Genomic DNA, 23120 nt, shown 5'->3' on the forward strand with positions numbered 1-23120 from the left:
GTCCTACACATACAAAAATATTTATAACAGGTCTTTTTGTGGTAACAAAGAATTGGAAATTAAGGGAAAGAATCACCAATTGAGGAATGGCAGAACAAGCTGTGGTATAAGATTGTGATGGAATACTACTGCACCATAAGAAATCAACGAAGAGTATTTTCAGAAAAACTTGGAAATGACTTACATGAAAAGTGAAGTGAACAGAACCGGCAGAACATTGTACACAGTAACAGCAATACTGTACAATGATGAACTATGAATGACTTAGTTATTCTCAAAAATACAACATTCTAAGAAAATTCCAAACCATTAAAGATGAAAAATGCTATCTACCTCCAGAGAAAAAAACTGATGGAAGCTGAATACACATCAAAGAATAGCTTTTTTGAACTTTATTTTTCTTAGAGTTTTTTTACCTTGTGTTTTCTTTCACATGACTAATATAGAAATGTGTTGTGCATGACTGTACACGTACAACCTATATCAAATCGCTCATCTTCTCAATGAGGGGGGAAAGGAGGGAGTAGGGGAGAGAATTAAGAACTAAAAATTTTTTAAAAGAATACAAAGAATTGTTTTTACACATAATTGGAAAAAAACATTTTTTAAAATGTCTGCTCAAAAAAAAGTGAATGCAGTAAAATTAAACTCTAGTATGGTTCAAAAAAAGATATGAGAAAACACTCCCACCTCAAGTGTTATAAACTGCACACATTTTCAGACTTTTTTGATATATTAGTTATGCTGATTTTTCCTTCTTTTTCTTTAAAATTAAAAAGCTATGTTATAAAAAATGAATGTTAAAAATTAGTTTTACATGCAATTATATATGTATGAATATGGTGGAAATTTTTTTAAGTGGCTAAAATGTCCACAGTCTTTGATACAGAAATTTCAGTGTTAGGTCTACATGCCAAGGAAGTCAAAGATACAAAGGTTCTATATAAACTACAATATTTATAGCAGCATTTTTTTTTTTTGGTAATAGCAAAGAACTAGAAACAAAGTAGATGCCCCTTGACTGGAGAATGGCTAAAGTTGTGGCACATGAATGTAACAGCACATTAATATGCCTTAAGAATGACCATGAAAAACTCAAAAATGCATGGTAGGATATATACAGACTTACACAAAGTGAAGAAAGCAGAACTAGAAATATGCATATGATGACAAGGTACAAAGAAAGAACAATAAAAATCGAAACAATAAAAAAAAAACCCAAAAAACAGAAACAATGTCATATAATTAGAAGGACCAAGCTTGGCCCCAAAGAAGAGATGAGAGAGAAGTAGATAAGTACAGGTGTGGAGTACTGCATCTAACTTCTGCCACACTCCCTCCACTTACACTCTACAGCCCTACTGCTCCTCACACACAACTTTCCATCTCTCTTCTCTGCCCCTGCACTAGCTGGCTCCCATGGCTGGAAGGAACTCCCTCCTCCCTCAGTCTCCTGGCATCCCCTGCTTGTGCATGAGGCCTGCCAATACTTTTCCCACCATTGTAACTATCAGTTCTGTATATATTGCATTCCCAGTACCTAGCCCAGTGCCTGGCACATAGGAGGGTTTCATAAACACCCCTTCTCTTCCCCTTCTATACTATTACACTTGGTGAATTCATAAGTAACCATAGATTCAATTATCTGACGATGCTCACTTTTTGGGGGGATGGAAGGAAAAGGGTGTTCAACCCTGGCCATGCTTCTGATCAATCTTCAGTCTCTCATTTCCAGCTGTGTTTCTAACATTTCAAACCGGATGTCCAGTGGACATCTGAAACCCTGCATGTCCATAACTAAACTCATTACCTCCAAATCTCCCATGTTCTAAACTTTGCTATTACTGATGAGGTCAACACAATTACCCCAGTTACCCAGGCTTGCAACCTTGACTTCTCACTCTCTCTCATCCTCAAAATCCATCTGTTGCCAACAAGCCCTATCAACTTTACCTTTGTAAAATGTCTCCTCTGAGCCTCCTTCTCTCCTGACACAACCACCACCCTTACCACATATCAGGACTACTGCAACAGCCTTTTGGTTGGGCTGCCTGCCTTATCTCTCCCAACTCTCCTCAGCTGTCAAGTTAATCTTCTTGAAGCTCAAAACTGACCATGTCACCCTAACTCTACATCAATAAACTCCAGTGGCACCCTATCACCTCAAGGATAAAACAGAAAACAAAACAACCCACCTCTCTGGCATTCAAACCCCATTATAACTCGCCCCTCCTTAACTTCTTAAGCCTTATATGTCTAAGAACTCTATGATCCATTGACAATGACCTCCTGGCTGTTCCTTGACACTTCAACTCCCAACTCCACGCATTTTCACTTCCTGTCCTTGCCTGGAATGGTCTCCCTCCTCATCTATGTTTCTTGGCTTCCTTCAAGTCCCAATTAAAATATCACCTCCTACAAGAAGCCTTTCCTGATCTACCTTAATGCTAGTCCTTTCCCTCTGCTGATAATATATCCTGCAGATTTCTTGTTTCCATATAGTTGTTTAAATGCTATCCTGCCCATTAAAACAAGAACTCCTCAATTACAAGGACTGTCTTTTGCCTTTCTTTGTATTACCAGCAGAGTGCCTGGCACATAGTAGGTGCTCAATAAAAGTTTATTGACTAATAAAAAGTTGATATAAAACATGTCAAGAATACACATAAGTTTTTTTTAAATGAGGAAAGAGGGAATACTGGCAGTTGGAAGAATAAAAAAAAGTGCTTCACTTAGAAAATGGCATTTAAGCAGAGTTTTGGAGAAAACAAGGAATTCTAAGAGGCAGAGGTGAAATCATATGGTTTGCCCATGGCCACACAGTTACAAAGTCCTGGGTTCAATTCCCACCCCTCATATGCTGGTTCTGTGACCCTGTTTGATTCACTTAACTTTGAGTGCCCCAGACAACTCTTAAGACTCTATGCCAGTTGTGGATCTGTTTGGTAAAGGGAGTTTCCTCTCCAGCTTGGTATACTAATGAAATCATAGGCAGAGTCCAAAAAAACCTTATTTTAACAAATTGTAAATGCCATCACGGCAAACCAGCAGCAGCAGCAAAGAAGCTAGGTAGATACTTTACACAAGCATCTTGTCAGTGGAATGGCGATCTCTAAAATTCCCTGTCAGGGATTAAGACGTAAAAGTGAGGATTCTGTTTCTTAACTGTCCACCTGCTGCTACTCCTCCTCATTCTCTCATTCAAACAATCATCTCTATAGCAACTAACTGTGAAGAAGTTTGTGGGTGGGAAGCATATGGTTTTTACAAAATATGGGAAGCCAAGGATTGAGCTACTTCATTTTTTTGTCCATTACAACAGATCACTGTTCAACCTACTAAATAAATGAGACAAGTGGAAATAACTTGAAGGGAAGATGGCATGAAAATGAGGGAAAATAGTATAAATTAAAAGACAAAATGTGACATTTGTATAGTAAATGTATATATTAACACTAACTTTTTTAGGTTACAATGACATCTGGTGGTAAGATTCTTAAATCTGTACTAAAATATATGGAAACCATTTTATTGTTATTCAAGAAATCAAATACAGAAGTTTTGAAAATATTAAAGACCAGAAACACACAGTCAATGTGATGCAGAAAATTTTAAAATATTCAACTTAGATTGTCAGGTGAGCAATTTAGAAAATTTGGGCAAGAGAGTCAGACTTAAAAAGAAAGATTTCACTGGTGATGTGGCAAGCACATTTTGTCTGGTAAGTTCTTCTTTGAAAATCCTTCAATTCAACTCTAGCTTTCATTCAAGTCATTTTATATCAATGTCTTAAGTATGTGAAAGCCTGTGGTAAATCATAAAGTGTTATATATAAAGAAGGTAGTAATATTGCCAATTATGTTTTTTTAATTTTCTTAAAAATCCAGGGTAACTTTGTTTCCTCCTTCTAAATGACTCAAAAAGAAAATGTTCTTATGACTCCACATATATCCTAAGGTGCAATGGTAGTGCTAACGATATAAAGTGACGATAATTTTATGCTACTATTACTTCTTTAGCTAATTAAGAATAGTGCTTTGAAAATTACAAACCAAAAAAGTTCAATTAAAAGGATTCATAATTATCTTTTCATTCATTCAACAAGCACTTAATAACTTCTATATCCATAGCACTGGGTGAAAGACTGCTGGGCATAAAAAGATGCTGTCCATCCTTTAACCCACACTTGACATCAATGACCAATCACATCTCATAAAACTCACCACTCCCACAGCTTCCACTAACACAATATTGTCCTCCTCCTTTCACTGGTCCTTGGTCCTACTCAGTTCACAAACTTGCAGGTTTGCAGTTAATTTTGACTCCCTCTCCCTTTTATGTATTCCATCCCTCATACTAAGAGGTTGTGATCTCTGCAATTATCTCTACTATTTCTTCAATATGAACAATCCTCTACATTTCTGCAAATCGCATCCGTATTTTAGGCCTTCACACTTGGATATTTTTCACTGTTTTCAACATGTCAATATTCCCCTAATCAATAAGGGGAAAGGGAAGAGAATAAGCGCTTATGAAACCCCTACATGTGCCAGGAACTGTACAAAGCACTTTACAAACATTATCTTTTTTGACCTCACAACAGCCCTGGGAATTAGGCACTACTATTATTCCCCTTTCACAGCTGACAAAACTAAGGTAGGCAGAAGTTAAGTGACCAGGAAATGTCTGAGGCTGCACATGTACTCAGGTATTCCTGACTTCAAGCCCAGGGCTCTCTCCAGGGAACCACCTAACTGCCAAGAACTTACAGCACTTCCCTAAGGCCATGGTCTCAAATCTAAGTCCTCAGCCAAGCATTCGAGGCCCTGAATTAACTTGATCACCTACTTAGCCAAGTATCTCCTTACACCACAATATAACCCCTTCCCCAGGTAGTCTTGCTCACTCCTACATCTGTTCATAATGTTCTGTCCACCCGGAATACTCTCTTACCTCTTTTCCAGTCCCTGGGGGCCAGATCAAAACTCACCTTCTCTAAGAAAGCTATTCCAACTAACTCCATCAATTAATCCAGCAGCATGTATTAAGCTCCTACTATGTGCATGACACCATACTAGATGCTGGGGGATCCAAAGACAGAAACACAAAACAGATACGTTCTCCTAGAGAAGAAAATGTAAATAAATATAAAATATAGAGTAAATATAAGGTCACAAGGTGGGGGAAGGGTACAACTAGTAGTTGGGGGTATTGGAAAGACTTCACATAGAAGGTGAACTGAAAGAGGCTAAGAATTCTGAAAGGCAGAGGTGAGAAGGGATGAATGACAAAGAGGGAGACACAGTGGGCAAAGGCAGAGAGGGGAGATGGAATAGACTGAGTAGTCCAGTGTCCAGGAGAGCAGAAGACGCTATGAGGGAACAAACAGACTGAACACTACTTCAAGTTCCATCTCAGATTTCGAGACTCATTTTTGGTGTGAAATCACATGAGACTTTCAAAAATTCTTGATTGACATCTCTCCCAAACTAACGTATTAATACAAATAATAAGGATCGTAAATACTAAACAGAAGCCCAAAGAGCTTCCTGAGCAAGGAGAAGAGTGACATGGTCAGGCCTGCACTACAAGAATTCACTTTGACAAATGCACATGGAGAATGGACCAGAGAGAGAGGAAACTGGAGGCAGGGATAATCATTAGGAGACTACTGAACAACAATCATTCATTCACTCTGAGTAAGACAACAGTGTGGTATACAGAATGAGCACGCTGGCACACACTGCTAATTCCAGTTCCCAGAGAAAGGGAGGCTGGCAGACTTCTCAAACTGAGGAGCTCTAAGCTAATGGCAAATGAGAATCAGTGTGAAATCCTTTAACACTGTGGTGAGACCCTCAGAGAGGGGACCCCCCAGGTGGCCTAACACAAATTGGCCCTAGTCATAAATAGGGCAGGTCAAAGGTCCCATGCTAATAATTAGCAGAAGCATGTCTGTGAGTAGCCCTTACACTTACAGATTAGCTAAAATGGGGAGACCCAGGGGCAGAGCCAAGATGGGGAAGTACAAGGACAACCTGTAGGAGCTCTCTCACCATAGCCCATGAAGTACCTGTAAAAAATGACTCTAAACAAATTCAAGAGCAGCAGAAGCCACAGAACAACAGAGGAAAAGTATTTCCAGCCCAAGGCAGCCTGGAAGTTGGACAGGAAAGGTCTATTGCACTGGGCTCGGAGCAGAACATGGGGTGGCAGGGACAAGACTGGAGCAGGATTAGGCGTGGAATCCCAGGCAGCAGCTGTAGTTCTCAGATCCCTCAACCCACAAATGCCAAAGACAAAACTCTTTAATCTGGGTGAGAGGGGATCAGGGTCCTCCCCTAGCCCCAGCCCCAGGAGGCAGCAGCATCCATTTTTGGAGCCCTCAGTCTGAAGCTCCTGGGGGAATCGAGCAGCTGGTCTGCATATCAGTCCTGAGTGGTGGTCCTGGGGTGAGGAGCACTGGTGTGGTGGAGCTGGTGAAGGCTCTGGGGAGGATCTTGGGCAGAAAAGGCTGTGGTAGAGCTCCCAGACCAGAGTGCCACGTTGGAGGAACTGAGAACTTACAGGTCCCCACAGGATACCCTCCTCTTGACAAATGACTCAAAAGTCAAGTAACTGGCTGAAAAACTGCCCAAAAAAGGGGAAAAAAAATAACACTATAGAAGATTATTTTCTGGGTGAACAGGTAGGTATTTTCTTCCATCCTTTCTGATGAGGAAGAACAATGCTTACCATCAGAGGGACACATAAAAGTCAAGGCTTCTGCATCCAAAACCTCCAAAATAAAGATGCAATGGTCTCAGACCATGAAGAGCTCAAAAAGGATTTTGAAAATCAAGTAAGAGAGATGGAGGAAAAATTGGGAAAAGAAATGAGAGAGATGCAAGAAAACCATGAAAAGTGACTCAACAGCTTGCCTAAAGAAGACCCAAAAAAATGCTGAAGAAAATAACAGCTTTAAAAATAGACTAACTCAATTGGCAAAAGAGGCCCAAAAAGTCAATGAGGAGAAGAATGCTCTAAAAAGCAGAATTAGCCAAATGGAAAAGGAGATTCAAAAACTCACTGAAGAAAATAGTTCTTTAAAAATTAGAATGCAGTAGATGGAAGCTAATGACTTTACAAGAAACCAAGAAACTACAAAACAAAACCAAAAGTATGAAAAAAATGGAAGACAATGTGAAATATCTCACTGGAAAAACAACTAACCTGGAAAATAGATCCAGGAGAGACAATTTAAAAATTATGGGACTACCTGAAAGTCAAGATCAAAAAAAGAACCTAGACATCATCTTTCATGAAATTATCAAGGAAAACTGCCCTGAGATTCTGGAATCAGAGGGTAAAATAAATATTGAAAGAATCCACTGATCGATCACATCCTGAAAGAGATCCGAATAGAAAAACTCCTAGAAACATTGTAGCCAAATTCCAGAGTTCCCAGTTCAAGGAGAAAATATTGCAAAGAGTCAGAAAGAAACAATTCGAGTACCATGGAAATACAATCAGGATAACACAAGATCTGGCAGTTCTACATTAAGGGATAGAAGGGCTTGGAATATGATATTCCAGAAGTCAAAGGAACTAGGACTAAAACCAAGAATCACCTACCCAGTAAAACTGAGTATAATATGTCGGGGGAAAAAAATGGTCATTCAATGAAGCATTCCTGATGAAAAGACCAGAGCTGAATAGAAAATCTGACTTTCAAACACAAGAATCAAGAGAAGCATGAAAAGGTAAACAGGAAAGAGAAATCATAAGGAACTTACTAAAGTTGAACTGTTTACATTCCTACATGGAAAAATAACGTTTGTAACTCTTGAAATTTTTCTCAGTATCTGAGTAGTTGGAGAGATGTATATATTTATAGACAGGGCACAGGGTGAGTTGAATAGGAAGGGATGATATCTAAAAAATAAAATTAAGGGGTGACAGAGGAATATATTGGGAGGAGAAAGAGAGAAACGGAATGGGATAAATTATCTCTCATACAAGAGGCAAGAAAAAGCTTTTTCAATAGAGGCTAAAGGGGGGAGATGAGAGGGAAAAAGTGAAGCTTACTCTCATCACATTTGGCTTAAGGAAGGAATAACATGCACATTCAATTTGGTATGAAAATCTATCTTACACTACAGGAAAGCAGGGAAGAAGGGAATAAGTAAGGTGGGGGGATGATAGAAGGGAGGGCAAATGGGAGGAGGGCGCAATTAGAAGTAAGCACTTTAGAGGAGGGACAAGGTTTAAAGAGAGAACAGAATAAATAGGGGGTAGGATAGCATGGAGGGAAATACAGTTAAGTCTTTTACAACATGACTATTATGGAAGTCTTTTGGAAAACTACACATATATAGCCTATATTGAATTGCTTGCCTTCTCAGTGGGGATAGGTGAGAAGGGAGGAAGGGAGAGAAGTTGGAACTCAAATTTAAGGAATGTTGAGAACTGTTTGTGCATGCAACTGGGAAACAAGAAATACAGGTAATGGGGTATAGAAATCTATCTTGCCCTACAAAAAAAGAGAGAAGATGGGGATAAGGGAAGGGAGGAGTGACTGGGGGAAGAGGTAATCAGAATGCATGGTATTTTGGGGTGGGGGAGGGGAGAGATGGGGAGAATGTTGAAAACTAAAAATAAATAAGTTTAACAAAAATAAAATAAAGTAAGATGGGGAGACCCAGTAAAGGGAAGGAAGCAAAGAAATTAAAAAGAAATAGTATAGGATATAGAGTCAGAAATGCAGTTGGAATCCAAGGACTAACAGCAGTTACTAGTCTGGGTGAATTTAATAAGGTTATTTCCCTTTACTGAGGCTCAGTTTTCTCTTCTACAGAACCCTTAATACTACCATCTACTCCCTGGGATCACTGAGGAAAGAGTGCATTGTAAACCTTAAAGTTCCATCTCTTCTATTGATCCATCTATCCATCCATCTCCATCATACATCATGCTCCCAAAGTGATACTCCTAAAGTGTTCCTCTACTCAATCAACTCCAGTAGCTCCCTATTACTCTCAGGGTCAAATGTAAATACAGCTGTTTTGGCATTTAAAACCTTTCCAATCTATTTGTTGTCAGTTTTCCATGTGCTCTGGGGCCTGGCTGTGCTTCCTCCTCTCTGTTCTGGCCTCATCTGGCCTCATCCCAAGCCACCCTCCACAAAACCACTCAGCTCATGTTCCTAACGTCCAAGCCTGATGGTATCAGCCCCTCACTGCAAGTGCAGCATCTCCCCCTTACTCGCTAGGATCAAACGCAAATACCTCTGATGCCCTTTAGAGCTCTTCATACCCTGGCACCATTCTACCTCTGCCTCTCCTCTGCACTGGGTAGTCCAGCCAAGCCAGTCTTCTTGAGACTCCCACCAACATGCCACCTCCCTGGCTCTGCAATGGCCATCCCACCACTGGAATGCATTCCTTCCACTAGGCCGTTTCTTGAACTCACTGGTCTCCTTCAAAACTCAATTCAATTACCACCTTCTATATGAAACCTTTCATAATTTCTCCCTTGTAAATGTTTTTCCCATCAAGGTAAACTTGAATATCCTTCTATGTGTTTTATCTACATTGTCAGTTCTGTTATAACACTTGTTTTGAATATGTGAATTTGTTCCAATGTGATTGATGTAGTAGAGAACAATTTGGGCATAATGAGCATTTCTGCAAATTTCACCTTTGCTTATGCAGGATTTCAAGAACAGAGAAAATGGCACCACTCCACAATTACTCACAAGCTGCAACTCTTCTTTTTCAAAGTCATATTTCTCATCTATCTCCCAGAGCTGTGGGGAGAAGAGGGTTGATCTTCACCCATTCAGCCCACTCCCTAGCCCACCTACCAGCATGGCGGGGGGGGGGGGGGGGTGTCCGGTGGGAACCTGCTGGAATTCCAGCTCTTTAAAGTGGCTAGCCCATCCTCTTGCCCATAGCTGTCAACTCTGCCAGTTCTCCTTGAGGGAGGAGTGGGAACCCACCCCAGGCATAGCCCAAGGCCTCAGACACAGATATGATTTAATGTAGCACATGTGTTTCTTAAACACTTGACATGTATAAAACTGTGCTCACCTTCTTTTAGATTTCTGTTTGTTTTTTAACGTGTCTCTGATGAAATTTTGAATATTGTGTCCCTGAATCCCATTTGGCCCCCAAGCTTTGTGGTTTTTTATTGCACGATTTTTCATAATTCAGTGAATTTTAGGAACACATGTCAAATTATAACAGAACTGACCATACTTAGGCATATACCTGTTGTCCCCTACTAGAACATAAGCTACAAAAGGTAAAAGATCATTTGATCTAGCACTGTGCCCAGAACACAGGTATTTAAAATATGTTTGCTGACTGATTCCCAAATCTACGCATCTGTTCTGAACTCTAGTCCCACACTGCCAGCTGCCTCCTAGGCCCCTCCACCAGGATGTCCCTCAGATATTTCAAACTTAACATTTCTATCTTTTCCTCCTGAAACTGCCTCTCCTCCCACACTCTGATACGTCTGTTGAGGGGACCTCCTCCCCTTCCAGTGTCCAAAGCCAGCACCGTTAACTCTTTCTACCCTGACCGCCAACATTCAATCAGCAGTCAAGTCTTAGGATGTCTGACCACCATAATTTTCATATATGGCCCTTTGCTTTTCCACTTACAGATATCACCCAAAATCACCTCCTCACACCTGTACTATTGTCCCAGCCTCCTAAGTTAGTCTTCCTGCCTCCAGTTTCCCATCTCCAATCTATCTTCACCAATGCCAAACGGATTTTCTTAAAGCTAAGGTAGGACCTCAGCATGCCTCTGCTCCAGATTCCCCTGCTGCGGTGGCCCCTCCCTAGCCTTTAGGATAAACTATAATGGCCTCTCTATGGTACTTAAAGTTCCTCACAATTTGCCCACCTTTCACAACTGATTTCACTTTAACTTCCAGTCATTCAACAGACATTTATGAAGCACCTACTGCGTGCCAGGTACTGTGCTAAGTGCTGGGGATGCAAAAAAACACAAAATAGTCCTTGCTTTTAAGAAGTTCCCATTCTATTGGCAGGGACAGCATGTACAACACTGCACATGCAAGATATATATATGGAAGGTAATCTCTAGAAGTGGAGGGAGATAAGGGGCAGCCAAAATAAGGGAATGCATTCATTTAATACGCCGTCATTTCCATTTCAGAGTGTTTAAAGTTGGACAGTCTTAGTCTAAACCCCTCGTTTTACTAAGGAAACTGAGGCCCAGAGAGGCAGTGTGTTAGAGATGGGATCTAATCCCTGGTCTTCTCACTCCATATGCTGTGTACTCCATCGTAACACCTAAACAGCATCTGCCTCTGCCAGGAAAGAGAGGCATTGAAGTGAAACATATCATTTGTAACTATCAAAGATTATTCATTGTTGGTCTAGCCCTATGCCATTTGTGCATGGAAGCAATACACGTTCCAAGTAGGGAATCAGGTGGTGCAGGAATTCCCTCTCACAAGCCACGCCTGCTCTGTTCCATGATGACTAGCACTAGGGCTCTGTCCTCATGTTGACACTGGTCAGCATCTGGTATTGTTTTGTCATTGGAAAAGGGGTACGGATAATAGAAATTCTTTAACTACATCCATTTAACTTACAGCAAGGTTGTTGGAAGAAATGCCTACACTTATTCATTATTATGTGTGGGAAACTAAGGACAAACACTAAAGTCTCTGTTGCTCTCACTCCTGCTTCTTCTGTATCAGAAATGCCACCTCTGCAATCAGCCTGTGAACTCTCAGCCCTGCTCTCTCCCCACTACCCCTTCTCAGGCAGAGGATGATCAACATTAGTCGATTAGAGGGTGAAGAGAAGAGGGTGAGGAGAAGGGATGGCATCAGAAAAGTCATGTGCTACCCAATTATGTGTGCTACATACTTTGCCAAGGTCCCAATTTTTCTAGCATAGAAACGAAACAATTATCTTACTCATTTACATAAGATCATTATCAATATATAAAAATGTTTGCCAGCACAAATACTAGCAGGGTTTTATATGGAAAGACAAGCAGAGCCAAATTGGGGGCTGAATAAAAGAAATGATAAACATTCGTAAAACCTCAAAAGTAAAGCATTTAGGGAGCCTTCCTGGCCCAGGTAGAAGCTTCTGGGAAGCTGAAGCTTAAAGGATCTCAAAGATCCCAGGTCAAGGTCTCTGTCATTCAATGCCTACATTCCTACCTGCTCCTGGAAGGAGGGGCTGCTTCTTGTCCTTCTCTGAATCCCCATCACTCAGTAAGCACTTAGTTTACTATGCCTGACTCTGAGCTGCTTTTTGCACTGGCTGTTCTCCAGGTGTGTAAGGTGCCAGCTCCTCAACTCCCATCCTAGAATCACTGGCTACATCCTAAGCTCAGATCAGGGCCACCTCTGACAGAGCCTGCATGACCCTCTTAGTTACAGTGTTCCTCTCCCTCCTCAAATTACTATGTAGATTATTATTTATCTTTCTAACGGACGTTCCCATAGAATGGAAGGGTCTAGAGAGAAAGCATTGCTTTTCATTTTTGTCTTCATATACTCAGCAGGTAGGACAATACCCTGCACTTAGTAGGCACTTAATATGTTTAATTCAAAGACTTCTCATTACAGAGGTGTACATGTTCAGGGTAGCCCACATTCAAACCAAAGGAAAGTATAATGGACTGGAGGAAGGGAATCATGATTCAAATCCCCCCTCGGACACGTCGCTTCCCCATTCTGGGGCTCAGTTTCCTTATCTGTAAAATGAAGAGTTGGATTAGATGACCTCTGGTCTCTTTCAGTTCTGATTCTACAACAACAATAATAGCATTTTCTTTTCCTCTCAGTCATTCTGTGAGGTAGGTACTAGTGATCTCAGAGAAGCATAAGTGACCCACCTAATGCTACACCCTGAATGGAAGTCAGGATTTGGGCCCATACTTTCTGACTCAACTATCTATTCCTTGCATGGACCAAATGTTTAGTAAATGACTGTTGAATTGAATTTTTTCCCTACACTACAGTATTTCTCTATCTCTCTCCTGAATCAAAGACTGCATTTCCAAGGGCCAACAATAGATATTCGATCTAGATGTACTGTCAGCACTTCAGAAACCAAACTCCCACAAAACCTGCTAATGCACCCATTTCTCAGCTTTTCTGTCACCCTCCAGTTCCCCATCATGCAGACATGATGGCTCAGAATACATTCTGGCCCCAACGTAGTAGCTAACAGTCTTATCACTCCATAGTCTTTACATATGGAACTCTCACATCTGCTCTCTACTTTCCATTCTGCTTGTAACTATTCTAGTTCAGTCATTGCCTCAAGACCTTTGAGCTAAAGTTCACAGCAATTTTTACTCCTTCAATCCTATGTGGTCTTGTCAGAATAACAACTTTGATCATGTCCTTGCCTTCTATGAATTGGAGAGGTACATTATTCTTTGTTTGTCTGAGTGATAGAAAAAAACAAACAACAAAAAGCCTGTTTGACATGAATTATCTTTCCCTTCTCTTTGGAAAGATAGAAAGGAGGTATCTAATTAAATTAGCCAGTGATTAACTAGGACTACAAGTTGAACACCAAAAACCTACCACAAATTATGGAGATTACTAACTGGCCAGGAATATTACATAAGACTGCAAAAATCCTGTAAATTGAATCCAAACACCTAAGTGGATGAATCCCAATCGGCTGTAGAATACACTGTTCTTACGGGAGGCCAGAAAAGTGGCAGCATCCTCTGGTGTAGATTTCCTGGGGACAAGTTGGGCCCAGGGAACTTCATCTAGAGTCTAACTTAGCAAGCTTCTCAGATACCAAACAGTCTATACTGGGTAGGTTTCGTTTACACACGTTTTCAGTAACTATCCTTCTTGATTATTTCTGAATATCACTTTTTCCTTCTCTAAATAAAACCCCAGAAAATGCACTCTTGTGATCTGGAGTTGTGGCAGCAGAGGAAACAAGGGGAAAAGGAAGTGGGTGTTAGAAATGGACACCAAGGGAAGTCTTATATCCACCAATAAAAAGTGAAGTGAGCAGTACCAGGAGAACCCTATACAAAGTAACAGCAATACTGCAAGGATGGCCAACTGGGAGAGACTTACCTACTCTGATCAATACGATGATCTGAGACAATTCCAAAGGATACAGGATGAGAGATGCTCTCTATCTCCAGAGACTCTGAGTGCAAACTGAAAATACTTTTTTTCAATTTCTTTATTTTTGTTTTTGTGTTTTCTTTTGCAACATGGCTAATATGGAAATGTTTTGCATTTCACATGTATAATTGATATCATATAACTTGTCTTATCAAGAGATGGGAGAGGGGTGGGCAACAGAAAATTCAGAACTCAAAATTTCTAAAAATGAAAGTTAATTTTTTTAAAAAACATAATTGGGAAATATTTAAGGAAATAAATATAAATATTTTTTTTTAACGGACACCAATGATAGCAGAAGCAGAAAAAGTAGTTAGCAATTAGATATGACAAGTCTCTGAACTGAGGAAATCAAGTCAGCTCCCAAAGACCCAGCAGACCCATGGGGCTCAATGATCTTTAGGTTAGAACAGAGTAAGAAAGCAGAAAGCTTCTTGGATTGGTTCTGAGAAAACAAGGTATCCTGATAGCTTAGGACATTATCATCCAATCAGCCTTCTATTCTAAAACTAAAAACTTTCTAAAATTCCTCATTGTCTACCAAATAAAATACAACTTCACCCTGGCACTCAATACTTCCAAACTATCCCTCCAGCCTAATGTCCCACTACTCTTCCTTACTCACTCTATCTTCCTGACAAACTATCTTTGCCATTTCCTAAGCCAATGCAAACTCTCCTGCCTTCCTGCCGCTGCTTGCACTTTTCTGCCTCTCCTATCCAGGTCAAAACTGCACTGATTCCTTAGGACTCAGTTCAAACACCATTGGAGGCTCTTGCCTGGCTATGGGAAAGGACCCAGAAGGCTCAGTTCCTGCCTTGCTCCTCCTGCCTATGGGCTTCTCAGGGAGGCAGAGTATGACAGCTGGGCCCTTTCTTGAGAGATACAAAACCTGCCCTCTGCTGCCAGCCAGAAGTAATTTATCCTTCCTGTACAGTCCCATAGCATTTTGTTTGTATCTCTCTTAGGGTATTTATCACATTTTTATCTTTGAATTACAGTAATCTCTCCTAAAATGTCAATGCCCAACTCATTGTCCTGTACATAAAAGTTCACATTTATGTAGTGCTCTGAGGTTTGCAAAGCACATTATGTCCTATCATTTTATTTTCACCGTCACTCTGTAAGGAAGGTGCTCCTTTGATTCCCCTTTCACAGGTGAGAAAATGGAGGTAGAAAAAAAACATTAAGTGATCTGTCCAGATACCTAGTCAATGGATTCAAATTAGAAACTGAACCAGGGTCTTCCAAACAAACACTAGCATTCTATCCCTTAGACCATCCTGCTTCTGTATAAGAAACACTATTGAATAAATGAATGTTATTTCATAACAGGAGGAAATTTATTCTGGCAATTTATTACACAAAGCAAACCAAGTTTTGTAATATTCAACCCTAACTTGGTTCATGAATAAAGATAGGGTTCTTCTGATCCTTAATCTCTTCTAGAAAGTCACAGAGTTTTATATCAGGAAGATCAATTAAATTTAACAAGTACAAAGTTTACTATGTATGTGCACCATGGGGGATATAAAAGTATTAAACAAAATCTTCAAAGAATATTTGCAAGAAAATAATTGTTCATGAAGCAATCTGAAAAATACAAAAGAAACTATATGACAAAATGAGTTTTACAGACCCTAAGTAATATGGAAGGTCAGAAGTGGAGAAATTCACAGAAGCTCAGGTTATTAAGAAAGCTTTCATCAAACAGATAAAATCTGAAGGACAATAGGATTTGAACAGGGAAGATAATGCTATGCATAGTACTTAACCTATCCTATTGGTAAGTGCAGATTTCTGTGGAGATTTATATAGTGAAGCTTTCTTCACCTTTACAATACTATACGTTAAATACTGAACAACATGTGGAGAAGGGCACTTTTTTTAGGTAATCTAATTATAAGTACTTGATTAATAAACTTCACGCTTTAACAAAAAAATTTATTTTAAATTTAATTTTATAGTCAGTTTACAGTTCTATTACATTTGGCCAAAATCTGGGACATAAAGACCAAGAAACACAGCTCGATCCTATGTAGTTCATATTATAACAGAAAGATTCTGAGGAAAGACTGCGGCTTTTCCCTAATGTAGGACATAACCTCAATGAGTTCAGTGTTTTATCTACTAGATCCCTATGTTGTTTCTGGATCAAAGCAATTTCTTACTCTTGGGATTATATGTGTGGGCATAAATATTATATTTATATGTATGTATGTAAGTATGTGCAAACTAGCTCCCAGCTTCATGAAAACTGGGGGTTTCATCATGCCATATACAAGTGCAGGCTTGTGAGGAGGACTCCCAGCACCATCTCCATTCTGTTAGATGTATACCTTGAAACCCCCATGTACTTCTTCCTACCTGTCGCTGACATCACGCCCAGCTTCCCGTCCCAAAGGCTTAGGACATCTATCAGAGGTTTCTGGTTGCACTATTCTTCTAGGCTACGACAGGACAAAGAATTAAATGAAATAAATTCTGCTCACTGATTTAACCCTTCAGAACTGAAATGCAACATCCTACATGCATTTAAAAGGGAGACCATTTAGTGTCCAAACACCCTAGTTTGGTCAAGTATTAGAAGCGTCTGATTTCTAAAATTCACTTATCAGCTTTTGTTCAAACTTTCTACATCCAGGGTAGATTGTACTCATTAACCTTTCTCTGAACCCTTCTTTTAATGAGTTCTTTGCATACATCGTAATTAATCTTCCATTCATAAAATTATCCAAGTACTACTCCTTGTGCCTTGTCTTTAGTAATTTTGCCAACCTTTGTCAAATTCTGTTCCAATCATGTCCTAGGCCTCTCTTTCAGTTGAAAGGTTTAAAAGTTAAAAGATTCATTTGCTGAAAAACAACTTTCAGCAAAGGTTATCAAAATCCTTCTTGTTAAAAGGAGAAAGCAGAGAAAGAGAAAGGAAAGACTCACGAGATAAATCCCTAACGTCCTCCGTTACCATGTTAAATGGTTGCTATGTAATACTGTAGTTTCGTCACTGAGCAGTAACTAGGAAGCTGGAGTAACAACAGCTAAGAAACGTCCATAAAGCTCTAAAGGTGGAGGTGATCAAAGTAAGAGTTTCAAAAATATTGCCAAATTGTTATTTTGTTTTAAAAAAAAGACATCTTTTTTTAAATTAGCATTAGCTGCAGTGTGAAAAAAATTTTAGAATTTGGTTCTGTGAAGATTTTTAAGAAAATCTTTTGGAGGACTGGGAGGTTGGGGAGAGATGGGTCACTTCCTGGAACAGAAATGAACTATATGATCCATTAGTGGGATCAACACTGTGGATTTATACTTATCCATAATTCATGGGTCGCATAGTAATTGAGAGTTTACTGTTTTTCCTATCTTTTAAGCTTGCTTTTCCTGCCCCAGGCTAAACAAAAACATTACTAAATTGGATAAGTTATAATTTTCTCTATGACACCAGCAGCCTAGCTGAAAGAAATGTGAGCAATATGAACAGACTCCAAATTTAAGGGAGTCAGATAAAAATATAAACAAATACTAATAAATGTGAAATAAACTCTTAATTAACCCTACGATACAATCTAAAGGTCAACAATCTAATATTTAATATTGCTATAGTTAAAACTGCGATCACAGAAGAAAATGAAAAGAGAAGACTTAAGATGCTCTTTTTAGAAAAAGTTATTTTGCATTTTGGGATGTTACAAAACAATAACTAATGAAGAGGTAAGAGAACGACCAAATTCCCAACCCTCATCTACCTGGAGCAGCAACCCTGAGGGAATCTTCATTGGGGCTATTACCATGGGAAAGTCTCACATTTTTCTATACTTTCTAGGAACAAGAACTTTTCCTCCCAGTTCTAACAAATTCCCTTCCTATTTTATACTCTCTTTTTTCCTTCATTTCTGACTCTTCCTCATTTATTTTTTCCATTCTCAACTTTCTCTAATACCACTAAACAGAGAGAGAGGCAAGGAAAGAAGGGATGGTAGGTAGAGAAGAGAAAAAAACTATGTGGACATTCACATTTATCATCATCCAACATTTATTTAGCTGCACAAGGCATTGAAGATACAAAAATGTTTAATATATGTTTACTGTCCTCAAGGACTGCACAATCTAGTTAGGGAAACAGTATAGACATAAAAAGATCAGTAACAATGCAGAGTAACTTAGTCCAAACATTACACTGGGGCAGCTCCTGGATGGTGCAACAGAGACATACTTCAGGCTGGCAGCAAAGAGGGAGAAAGCCTTCCAAGTGTGAGGAAGAGAATGAATCAGCAAAGGCAAGAAGGTAGAAGGCCAGGCAGTGTACAGCGAATGGACCCATGTTGGGGGAGCACAGTGTTCATGTAGAATAATATGATTGGAGACCTGGGTCAGGGCCTGAGTGGGGCTTGGAATGGGAAGCTAAGGACTTTGAACTTTATTCAGTAGTAACCATTTAATGTGTGTGTGTGAGTGTGTGCACGCACCTGTACAGACATTTGTACACACAGATATACATATTTGTTTCTGTTTGTGTTTATACATATTCAATGCATAAGAAATTGGAGAATAGTAATGATGGCATCTAACCCATTCTGGACAATTTACAAAGTACAATTATAATGAAATTAAAATGCTTTTTAAAACACAAAGCAGCACATAGAACTAAAGTTCTTAACCTTTTCTATGTCTTTGACCACTGGCAGTCTGGTGACACTCTCGATCTCTTTTCAAAATGAAGTTTTTAAAAGCATAAAATAAAATTCATAGAATTAAAAAGGAAACCAATTACAAAAAATGAAGTTATCCAGGTATTTTATAAACAAGTTTACAGACCCCAGGTTAAGAACTTCACGAAGTGGTCAGTGTCTTAGGACCTGACCATAAGCCACAGGATTTCAGAGTTATAAGGACATTAGCCATCAAATGGTCTCATCCTGTCCTTCCTCCCTCTACTCCTCACACTCACATTTTTACAGATGAGGAAATGGATGCCTAGAGAAGTGAAATGACCTCACCAGGATCACAAGGTAGATAGTGACAGTAAAAATCTGGGCACAAATTTTCTTGCTCAAAAATCCAGTGTTCTTTCCACAAAGCCCCAAATTACTCTGCAGGTGTTAGGCGAACTCAGTTTAGAATTCCTTCAGTCCTAAAGGAATGTTGCGAAGATTTAAGTAAGGATATCCCTTATAGAACGCTCCCAAAATTCCTATCCACTGTGGAAAATTAGGTCACACAGAAAGTAACAAGAAACCTTAGAGAGAATAAGTCTGACAAATAATTCTGTAATTATTTTAAAATTTTCTGTTCTGCTTCAAGTTATTTTACATTGTTTCCTTGAATACCCTCAAAACATGAGTCCTGATGCCTTAAAGCTGATGATGCATTGTAGGTCTTGTAGACCTCTTCTTTTCCTCCAGTCCCACCTTTTCTTCCCTCTCTTTGGGTTACCTGATAGTCTCAGTAACCTAGAGTGTCTGCTGTCCAAGGGAGAAAGAACCCTGAACAAGTAATCAGAAAACTTGAATTCTAGTTCCGTCACTTACTAACCATTTGACTCTGGTCCAATCACTGCCCTTTCTGGATCTGTTTCTTTATTTGAAAAATGAGGATATTATCTACCCTGCTTACTGCATAAGATAACTGAGTATCAAACTAAGCTCATTTACATGTCAGGCTTTAAAAAAAAAAACCACAAAGTGCTACATGAATGTAAGATGAGGTTAACATTTTCAGGGAATTAAAAAAGAAGCTAAACTGATTATCTACATCAAATTCATTGTCAGGGCTAACCCAGTCTCCCAATACAGTGCATAAATAGTGTATTCAACAAGCATTTATCAAATAAGGTGCTGGGGACAGACACAAAATTTAAATAAAACAGTACTGCTCACTGATCTTTAAATCTCCTCTATTTAACCATATTTTGATTCTGTCTACTCTTCTGCGTAGACCAGCTCCTTACATGGGAGATGTTCCTAAAGAGAGGGCAAATCCACTATAATATCAACAATTCAGTCACTATGACTTATCCTGTTTCTTAAAATCAAATAGCAAGTCATTTTCTAAATATGCCTCCCTAGAACAATTTGGTGTCATCCCTCAAAAGCCACTATCCCAAAACTGTGCTTGGATCAAATCCCATCACCAGAGAAATGTAGAGACCAATTTAATTACCTAAAAAATAAATCAATATTCTCACAGAACTGAACACTGTGGTAGCTAGGTTCTTTTATATCCAAAAATAAACCCCAGGTAAAACATTTCATTTTAAAAATTAAATTGCAGAGCAAATGCTCACTGCATATTAGGCTTGTTTACAGATAAGTTCTGTTGCCAAGCAACATTGCTTAAACAATCTGAAAACCTGGTTGCTAAGTTTTAGTCCTATTCAAGTAATTTTTGTGCACAAAACATAACCTATCTGTGAATATCATACAAAAATGAATGTCATTAAAAACACTAAAAACATATTTTGTATTCTCCCAATACTAATCATCTCTACCTGAAAATCTGAGTTAAATTTCTTGAAACAAGTTTTCATCCACACCAAAGTTGTCTGGCATCTGACATTTTGCATTTAAGTTTGGCTGGAAGGTGAGAAGCTGGAAGTTTAGCAAAATAACATAAAATCACAGCAAGGAAATTCACTTCAAGATTTTAACATGTCCCTCAATGGGGTTATAACATGACAGGCAATATTAATGTTATAAATGATCTTAAGGAAAAGTACAATGTATCTCTCTATCACAGACCAAAACAAGTGGCTGTGATGCTTTGATCAATTCCGCTACATGATCAAGAGAATTCCTTTTTGACATTAAGTCTAGGTCCATAATAGGACATCATTCAATTTAAACAGCATTTACTAACAACCTACCAGTACCCAGCACAGTGATGAGCAATGGGGGCATAAAGGCAAAAAATGAAAATCCTGATTCTCTAGAATAAATTCTACTGTATCACATTCTCATAGATTTAGAACAAAAAAAGTTTTTAAGGATAATCTTGGTCTAGTCCAATTCTCTCAATTTACAGATGAAGAAACTAACCCAAGAAGGGGTGAAGTGTTTGAGGTCAGACAGTTAATTATACTCAGCATTTATTGAGTACCTACTGCTTTCTAGGAATACTGTTAGGCTGGGGATTTTTTTTTTTTAAGTTTCCTGCCTTCAAGTTTAGTACTACAAATTCTACTAGATTTAGTTAAGACAGCAAAACCATAATTTTGAATACAAATTAGATATTCTTTCCACCACACCACACTTCAGAAAAGAGCCAAAGTTTTGAAGTCAGACGCTATAGATTCCAATCCACTTGATTTCTGTCTAGCTTTGGTGACCTGATGGAGAAAGTGCTGGGCTTGGGAATCAGGAAGGCATGAGACCAAATCTGTGTCTCAGAAACTTACAAACTGGGTGATTCTGGGCAAGTGACTCAGCCTTTCTCGGCCTCAGTTTCCTCATGTGTAGATAGATGTATAGATATATAGATATAGATACATATTGTTGGTTCCTCCTAGCTCTAAGTCTTGGATCTTATGATCCCAATTGCTTAACCTCTCTGGGTCCCAGTCTTGCTAAGGTCCCTTCTAGCTCTGGGTTTCTGCTACTCTCTCAGCCTCAGTTTCCCCCTCTGTAAAACGAGGGCTGCACGCCCTCCAGCTGGGTCCTGGCTCCGCACCTGTGATGGGGGCACGTCTGCTTCCCCCCTCCCCCCACCTCCCGCACGTCCTTCATCCCCGACGGCCCCAGAGAGGGGTTATGTCCAAGGAGGGTGCGAGACCCCTCGTGGGGTGGGTGGCCACGCGGGGCCACGACCCCTTCCCCCGGGCCAGGTTACCTACCGCGGCTCCTCCACCGTCCTTTCAAAGCGGGCGCACACACCTGACAGGGAGGGAAGGTGTGTGGGCTGCGGACATCGCCGCCGCCGGCCAACATGCCCGCGACTCCAAGCCGGGCCCTCCGCGGGGCTTATTACCCAGACGCATGGAGGTTAAGCTACCAGCCCACACGGGACATTCGAGAACGCGCGGGCTCCGCGGGGCGGGCACCACAGACTCCAGGACTCTGAGAGAGAAACGCACTACGCAGGCGCACGCGCACGCGCGGAAGGCCCCGCGGGACATCGTCCCGCCCCCACCCTAGTCCGGACTCCCAGTCCCAGGGGGCTCCTGGGGCACCCCCGGGCTCAGAAACCAAAGCCGCCCCGTGCCTTCGTCTCAGAAGGGCCTGGCTGCTCCTCTAGGCCGGCCAGCTATCCGGGCTGAGCCGGGCGCTCACCTAGCCGGCTGGGACAGCCCCGCGACTCCCCAGCGAAGCTCAACTCGGGTCTTTTCTGAGCCCTTCGCGATCTGATTCGGGGAAAGAGAGGAAGTCCCGCCTCCCGAGGTGACGCCAGAGGGAGGGGTCACGCAGGGCGCGCTTTCATACCCGAAACCGCGGGAACTGGCCCCGGGTGGTTGGAGCTGAGCGCGGAGGCCTGGGTGGCCCAGTTAGGGAGCTGGCCTCGTCTGCCCCCTCCCATCTCCCTCTAGACCCCTTAAAAGTTATGGAGCAAAGGGGAATAAGGGAACCAGCCTTGATGAGGCACCTGTGTGTGCCAGGCCCCGTGGCTAAAGCGCTGTATCTCCCTTGAGGCTCCCAGCCACCCTGGCTGCGGGAAGGTGCTATCTTTGTATCCATTTTTAATAATAATGGCAATAATGTAGCTAACACGTAGGGCCAGCTTTATAGTGCTTTTAACTATGTGTCAGGCACTGTGCTCAGCACTTTACAGCTCTTATCTCACCTGATCCACAAAATAATCCTGGGAGGTGGGTGCTGGTATTACAGCCATTTTAGCAATAATAATCATTATATAATAAATGAGACATTCTATAATAGAATAATATGATATAATAATAATAGCTAGCATTTATCTATCACCAAATGTGTGCCAGGCCCCGTTGCTAAAGCGCTGTATCTCCTTTGAGGCTCCCAGCCACCCTGGCTGCA

General features: G+C 40.4%; 1 protein-coding gene across 7 annotated transcripts in view; it reads right to left on the minus strand.

Moving 5' to 3' along the window:
• CEP83 (centrosomal protein 83) overlaps positions 1 to 22525 on the minus strand; it is a 124876-nt gene extending 102351 nt beyond the window's left edge. For 3 of the 7 annotated variants that reach the window (XR_011977346.1, XM_072655589.1, XM_072655594.1), the window contains exons 1-2: positions 21971 to 22452; positions 16513 to 16595 (exon numbers count right to left, since the gene is read on the minus strand). The gene's annotated coding sequence lies outside the window, so the exon portion shown is untranslated. Of the gene's footprint in view, positions 1 to 16512; positions 16596 to 21970 lie in introns of all 7 variants that reach the window. The other 4 variants (XM_072655590.1, XM_072655593.1, XM_072655591.1 and 1 more) reach the window with 4 other exon arrangements.
• Positions 22526 to 23120: the final 595 nt, after the last annotated feature.

Source organism: Notamacropus eugenii, chromosome 3 (assembly GCF_028372415.1).
Source record: "Notamacropus eugenii isolate mMacEug1 chromosome 3, mMacEug1.pri_v2, whole genome shotgun sequence".
Classification (NCBI taxonomy): domain Eukaryota; kingdom Metazoa; phylum Chordata; class Mammalia; order Diprotodontia; family Macropodidae; genus Notamacropus; species Notamacropus eugenii.